Below are 8205 nucleotides of genomic sequence, written 5' to 3' on the forward strand. Positions count from 1 at the left end.
ACAGTGGAAAAAGAAACAGCAACTGTGTCAACAGTAGCTGTTCAACTGGATGGTGGAAAATATAATTATGTTTATACTTGTATGTGTGTGAGAGAGAGCAGAGCAATAACAATAAATAATAATTGTGACGTGATCCTGTGTCAAGGAGTTCCTCTCGCTAAATGGCGAATTCAGTGATGTGATGTGTTGCATTGCACATACATGCAAGAATGTGTTCTACTCTCATGCTCTGTGTTGAAGTAGTGGTTGTAGTGCCATAGATTTGCAGAAAGCATGAATGCAAATGCACCCCCCGCACCTGTACCTTCCAATTACCTCCCAAGAATTGCATTAAGCCTCTGGATCCAAGGCTCACTGGAATAACAGAATAACAGATGAGATGGCAAAATTACTAACGTTCCCGGCAGGAAATTGGAAAATGGGAAATCTGTCTGGTGAAAGTATTCAATTACACCCCTACCTCACCACAATTCGTACAAATTTTACGAGATACGGTAATTTCCGCTTTTCTCACCACCTCTTGTGCTGAGAACAGAGCCTACACCAATCACAGATTATTATTACACAGATATGAATACGACGCACTCAAGTTCATGGCTGTACTCTTAAAGATTGTCCCTCAGCTCCTTTCCTGGCTCTGCTGTTATGCTTTAAAATGACGATGAGTTTAAGATAAAGAAGGGTGGAATTTGGCAGCATAATGGATGACATCAGGCTCACCTGCACCTTTAAAGTCAAATAAGAAATTTTTATCTAATCGCACACTTAGGCTCAGCACAGACGCACATAAACAGACACCCTCCGTCTCCCCTTCCAAGTCAGTTCGGCTGTTCCCGATCCCCCGGTTCCTCTCTTTTCAGCTGGGAGATGCTATGTGTCTAATTCCACGTTGTTATTGATGCTGGCTGCTCCCCTCGATAAGAGCAGGCGGAAAAATCAATCACTCCCATTAGACGCTGAGAGAGTGACAAGAGGGCAAACCCTGGCAAGGACCCCCACACACACCCTCGCTGCATTTGCCTCTGCGTCTTTCTTCTTGCTCTTTTACTATATCTTCCATTTAAGTTTCTCTTTTACATATCTGTTTGTCTCTCTTTGTCATGTCTTTTCCCATTTTGTACCATTCACAATTTTAACATCTCAGCAGCTCGATGATTATGGTTTATGATTTTACAATTGTAAATAATAAATTAATAATAAATAAAGACAAATTTAATAATATAATTGCAACAAATAAAATGACAATAATAATTAATTATAAAATAATAATAACAATAATAATGTATACTTTAAATTGTACATGTGTTTTTTTCCCCCCTAAAGAGTTTAGGAAAAAAGATCTTTTCAGGTGTCATTATAATTAATGATAAATCATGAAAAGAAGACTCACTTTCACCTGATGGAATTTCTGCACAATTTGCTCAATCAGCACAAAGGTTAATAAAGTTAAAGTTCTCCATTCACCCAAAACTCTGGCCTCTGTTCATAAGAGAGGGTCACGATCTGTGCCATAATGGGGACGATCAGCACCCAGAGCTACAACTTTAGGACAGTTCAACCGTCCACTGTCAGGGCACTTATTATCATTTCATTGTCGAGAGAGACAGTCTGCAGGAAACAAAGACACCACATGCACTAATAAGCGTTTGGATGTTTGTTCTTCAAAGTAGATGCTGATTGTCCAATAAACAAGATTTTGAATCATGATGATACATTTAAAAAGCATAAAACAATTGATTGCAAAATTCAAAAAGTTTTCTCAGCACACACGGTATGCAGCTTGAAGTGTAAAAGCAGAAAGTCTCTACAGAGGAAGTAATGACATTCTGAAGCCTGTAAGAAAATCGTGAACTGATCCGTAAAGACTCACCTGAAGTCAATAATGAGCGAGGGAAACAGGACAAAAGAATAAAAGAATGAAACTGTGATTCATCAAAACAATTTTAGCAAATAAATAACGGAGCAATCTTCGAGCTAATGGAGCCCTTTCACAGACGAATAATTCAGCACACACACTCCATTAACTAAACTCAATACCAAGATCATTATTATCTGATAGACATACAAAAGAAGCACCCCATAGTCAAGCCTTTCAGTCCACATGGCAATTAATTACTTTAATTCACCCTAATGGTAAATAACAATATATGTGAGTGTATGTCCTGCAGAGCCAGACTCACAACAAAGCAACATCTTTAAATTGTCTCTACGGTCATCTCAGCTCAGACTGATTATCTTATCTGCATCCACTTGCTTTACAAGTTGAATTATTTTTTCTATTAGTTTTTATATTTGCTTGCAAGCCCCACTAAAGCATGTGTTTGTGCATGTACTGTATGTGCATGGAGAGTATGTCTGTGTTTGGGTCAGCATCACTTATGTTTCATCACTTTCAGTGAACCCAGTTTTACAGCAACGCAGAAGGAGTCTAAACTCTTGGCAGCCATCCCTCTTTTTTATTCTCTTTCCATCTCTGTATTTCCTCCTTACTGTTTTCGATCCTGAGCTTGGGGGTAAATCCTGTTTAGCATTGTTAGTCAATCCTGCACATGAAATCCATTCCTTGGCTCTCCCTTCTCTTAAGGGTGAATCTATTCTAAAAAGTGCTTAAGTATTGCTTTTGCCTCCTCTCATTCATATACCTGCTGTGAGTAAAACTACACCTTCAGTTTAGGGGGGTCGTTAAACTGATAAATATTAGGGTTAATCTTGTCTGAAGATTGCATAGACTGAACAGAGAAATATTTTCCCTAATAATATTTCACCAGGAATGTCATGTGTGTTCTATCAGCTGTTTATAATCACTCTTTTTATCTAATAGTTCAAACAGTTTCATAAAAACGTCTGAATCTGTTCTTGATTTAGCTTGGCTTATTCAATCAGTTCACTCTTGCACCGAGCGTTTTCAGAACTTGCAAATGTTTTCTATCATTTGTATGTGATAAAGCAGCTCTTTACTATAAAAAGTATCAAATTACTTTTTGATGGGGGGGCTTGCGCCCCAGTACTGATGAAAGTCTAGAAACACCCCTGCTTCTTTCTAATTGCTATGAATTTTTCATTAAAATCAATAAATTCTTTGTAAAACACAAATGACAAATAGACCACAATTATCTGGCTATTTGTATTTTTTGTATTTTAATGTATTATAAATTAAAATATTCTGTTTATCAATTCTTTATTTTTATTTTTTAATATTTTGTCGCTTTCATGCATATACTGCATATATTTTGTTAAGTAAAAATAAAAATTAAAAGTGGAGGATATCTGATCTTAATCACATCACTCTCTTTCTATTGAGGACTGTACAGTATTGCCTGCATAAGACGTCAGATAAAGAACAATACTGCCATCTATTGGTAATCTGTCTACATTACCTCTGTTTTAATACAGTACTTTAGCTGATAACTGGAAAACCAGATTTAAGTTTAAAAAAAATATTGTTTCAGTTATGAGCTCTCCCAGTTTTCATTGGTAACTGTTGTCAGATATGACAAAAAGATTTCAAAAGGTGACTTGTTGAGATAACCCAGGAAAAGTTAATGTTTGCTTGTGGTCATGATACAAACAAGACCAATACAGAATATAAAGCCTATATTCATTTAGGTGAGCTTAAATCATATACTGAGAAAACATGATCAAGTGAGAGTTTCTTCATTAAACAACTTGAAACTAAATGCAAAAAAAAAAAAAAAAAAAAAAAAAAAAAAAAAAAACTGGATGACAAAGTAAAGGCATAATGCTTTTCCCACTACTCTTAATTCTGGTTTAACATCTTAAACCCTGGGTTGAAAAGACTTTTGGCCCTTTGTAAAGCAACTGTGAGTTGGCAGCACCTTCAAACCTGGGTTTTGAAAGATATGGTTCAGAACAGGGCTAGCACTGCTTTTAAGGGGTTAACTCTGAACTGCAGTGGCAAAGGAATGATGATGTGCCAGAATATTACAAATGTTTAGCAACAGACAACCAATCATAAACTGAGTGCTTACCTCATTAAACATTCATGTGAGCTGTACAGTTCCAGAAACATTCACAATATCTCAATAGTTGTTTAGATTCAGCATCTAAGGGGAAGATGTGAAAAATGTACAATGACGACAAACTGTATTTAAAGAGACGATGAAGTGACGTGTCTACCAAGCAATTACTATCCTATAGTATAGCACAGTGGATCCCAATTCTGATCCTGGAGTACCCTCAAGGGGCTGCACATCAGCTCCTTATTACAGGACTAGGGTTGGGAAGCACTGGTTTAGCAGCAGTGAAACATGGAGCAAGACATTACAGTTTGATAGTGTAAAAATGTCATAAAAATAATTTGGAAAAGCCTGGTTTACACAAACTTCAGTAGCTCTAGCTTCAGTTGAAATTTGATTATTGGGCATAATTAATAAACAAACTATTAAAAAATTATTATATGCCCACTTCTGCCACAAAAGAAAAAAAAATCATGGAATGATATTAAAAGTAGAAATTATGAGATAAAAAGTAAGTTATTAAAAAAAAAAAACTAAACTAATTTTAATATCATAATTGTAATTAGTAGTCATAATTTAATTATTAATATCTCATAATTTTTAATTGGTATTATCTAAATAGAATTATCTAATTTATTCTATATAGTTAAGATTTACCAAAGCAAACAAAATATGAGGCAGAAATGGGCTTTCATGTAATTGTGAGCATCATTTATAAACACCATCAGTCTGTTCACAAAAGGGTGGTCATATCTCACTGTATCCAAGGTTACTGATCTCTTATCTGTTTATTTTGCTATTGTTTCAGTACCACAGCTGCTACACAATAAAACAATCGGTACATCTCTGAAATGAATAGCCAACTCATGAGCAAAATGTAGCATCACTTTGTGATATTTTACTGTTTTACATCAATCACTCTTACAATTTCTGGCATTTATATGGCAATAATACAGTAATACTGTATCCCAGCAAGCAATAGCCGTTATTATTACTGTCTCGGTTAACCCAATAATCCGTCTATGAGTAACAAACTTCTAACCAAAATAACCTTGAATTTGGTTACTTGTCATTTTTGACATAATAACTTGCACGATATGATTCCATCATGTAAGCGAAGTCAACAGAGATAGGTGTTTGGTTTCATTTTCTTTTCTTTTATTTGTTCTCTTCCTTGGACAAGACTTTCTTCAGTGTAAATTCCTCATATTCTTCAATCTCTTAATCGCCAGTGATGTCACACATTCAAATGGACATGCTCCACAAACTCAGGAGCAAATCCTGAGTTGACAAAGAAAGTTGTGATCAGCATCATGGTACCAAAGCCAGATTGGAGTGGTTTGGTTTTGTCAACTTGAAACTAATCCGAAACTCGGTACAATCTCTGTTTTTCGGCTCAATGGTAATACACAATATATATATATATATATATATATATATATATATATATATATATAATTTCTTTAATGTGACGTCAGTTTTTTTTTTATAACTGGTGAAATAATTTCTTTAATGTGACGTCAGGCTATATTAAAAAAAATAATAGTCTCAATCTATATTGCTTTGGAAAATATATTTATCTTAAAAATCCTATATTGCCTAGTCCTAGTGTGCATCCAATCAAAAGAGAACAACTCCCTGTCACAAATAGTGCAATCAAAAAGTAAAATATTATGTCAACAATGCTTTTCTCATGCAATGTTTTTTTCTTATTTGGCAGACGCCGTGATGACCAACTTCCCGGCGGCAACAGAGTTGAACTTGAGGAAAGCAATTGGGAAGCATTTTAAACATGAAATAAAACCAACAATTAATTATTTCCTTAAAGTTCACTGTTGGTAGTTTGTTGAAATAAGTTAAAACAACAAAACGGTTAACCTGTTTTATTTTATTTTGTCATTTATCCATAATGTTTTAATGTTAATGCTTTGGATTTGTATTAGGCTAGATTTATTATTTTGAAATATCTTAATTTATTTTAAAAATATTCTGTCATTCTTTATATTTATATTATCTTATGTTGTTTTTATCATTTTGTATTATCTTAAGTTGTCTAAGTTGTTGCAAACATTCTTTTTCATAATAAAAGCTATATATTTACTTTGTTTGGATGAATTGCCATTCATGAGAACCTGTTTGATTAAAAATAATCCTTTAGCCATTATTTTGTTGTTCCCAATCCTGGTCCTAGAGAAACCCAACACTGCACGCTTTTGGTGTCTCTCTTATCTAACACACACATTTGAGGTCTTGGAGTCTTCACTATGAGTTGAATCAGGTGTGTTTGAATAGGGAGACACCTAAAATGTGCAGCGTTGGGGGTTCTCCAGGACCAGGATTGGGAACCACTGGTGTATAGTCATTCATAAGCTTTGATGACCACTCTATTCTTGGTCTATGGTTACTATAGGCGTCTATTAAATTTTCACTGACAGCCCAATTTCAGTCTCGTTTTAGCCTAGACGTCAGGCCTGTGTTTGGAAGGCTATTAAACACCTTTTAAACACACACACACACACACACACACACACACACACAAAATAAAAATAATTGGCGACAAAACATGGTAATGTAACGTATCTTGTAATATATTCTGCCATAAAGACTAGAATAAATTTCTAGAGCTATAAATATTGGTTTCATAAAGCAGCCTCTGTGTCTGAGCTCCACAGGTTAACCTGCTGACACCGAGCAGTATGTGTCAGACTAGCATCAACAAAAATGTTTTCTCGGCGCATTATGGTTGATCTTTGGGGTGTAAAAAAACCGTCTACGTCACATCCTCCATGAAAGATTGTCACTGAGGTCGATCACAATGAAATGCTAGAGTCAACTCCAGAAGTGGAAAGTGTACAAAAATATTCTACTCAAGTAAAAGTACCATTACATGAATGAAATTTTACTTAAGTACAAGTAAAAGTACCAGTCTAAAAATATACTCAAGTAAAAGTAAAAAAGTAGCTCGTTTAAAATTTACTCAGAGTAAAAATTACTTAGTTACATTTTAACAGTGGTGGGGAGGCAAAAATGGGACCAAGGGTGTCAGACTCAGTTCCTGGAGGGCCACAGTCCTGCACAGTTTAGATATAACCCTAATTAAACAAACCTGATCCAGCTAATTTAATCATTTAGGCTTATTTGAAAACTACATGATATGTGTGCTGGAGCAGGGTTAGAACTAAACTCTGCAGGGCTATATGGACCTCCAGGAACTGAGTTTGACACCCCTGGCACAGGCCTATTAATCTCAAACTAGTTGTTTTTAATTAAAGAAATCAGTTATTTAGAATAATAAGACATTTTGGCTGTTACCAGGCAAATCAGTATCAACAAACTCATCTTTTTCAATGCAGACGAAATGCAGAAGAGAAGCTTCATTGGAAGTGGCATTGAGATGTATTTACACCACTGTTTAGTGCAGGACAAGAATGCATTTAACCTGCAGTTACAAATGCATGAATAATGTTTTTTTTGATATACAAGACATAAAATGTTGAATACTCATTTGAAATGATAAGAAATAAATTATTTTAAAAAAAAATAATCAAAAGATACTTTAATTGTGAACTTAAAATGGCCAGTATGTGTCAGCAAGTCACTGTTAATAAGCGAGTCATTGCGATTGAACCGATCATTTAAATGGTTGATTCATTCAGGAACGAAACAGTCATGTTGCTCAGAGACGCAAAACTGTGCTTTTATAGCTGTGTTTGGAATTCTTTTTCGTTGTAAAAATAGAGCAAAAACAGGCAATATGGTATCTAAAACGCAGGTCTCTTAATTAACTTGTTTACTGACCTGTTGTAAAAAAAATAAAATATATATATATATATATATATATATATATATATATATATATATATATATATATATATATATATATATATAATCATGATGATTTTTGGAGGAAAAGACGGCATTCTTTGTGTGATTTTGATTTACTATATGAAATGATATATGTAAACTTTCTGCCCCTATATCTTCAATTTTGTGATTATATATCGCACGCTCCGCACCACACAATCATAAAGTGAAAGAACGCACTGTAAATGCGCGCGCACATTGTTAAAACAACAATATTATCCCAGACGATATATATCGCACGCTCCGCACCAGTCTTTTTGGCTAATTTGTGCAAAACCTCTTGCTAAAATGTCAAAGCTTCATTTTAACCACCAATGCAACGATGCAGTTATTTAGCTTACCTCTACATGCTTGTGAAGGGTTG

The sequence above is a fragment of the Cyprinus carpio genome, chromosome A9, assembly GCF_018340385.1.
Source record: "Cyprinus carpio isolate SPL01 chromosome A9, ASM1834038v1, whole genome shotgun sequence".
Classification (NCBI taxonomy): domain Eukaryota; kingdom Metazoa; phylum Chordata; class Actinopteri; order Cypriniformes; family Cyprinidae; genus Cyprinus; species Cyprinus carpio.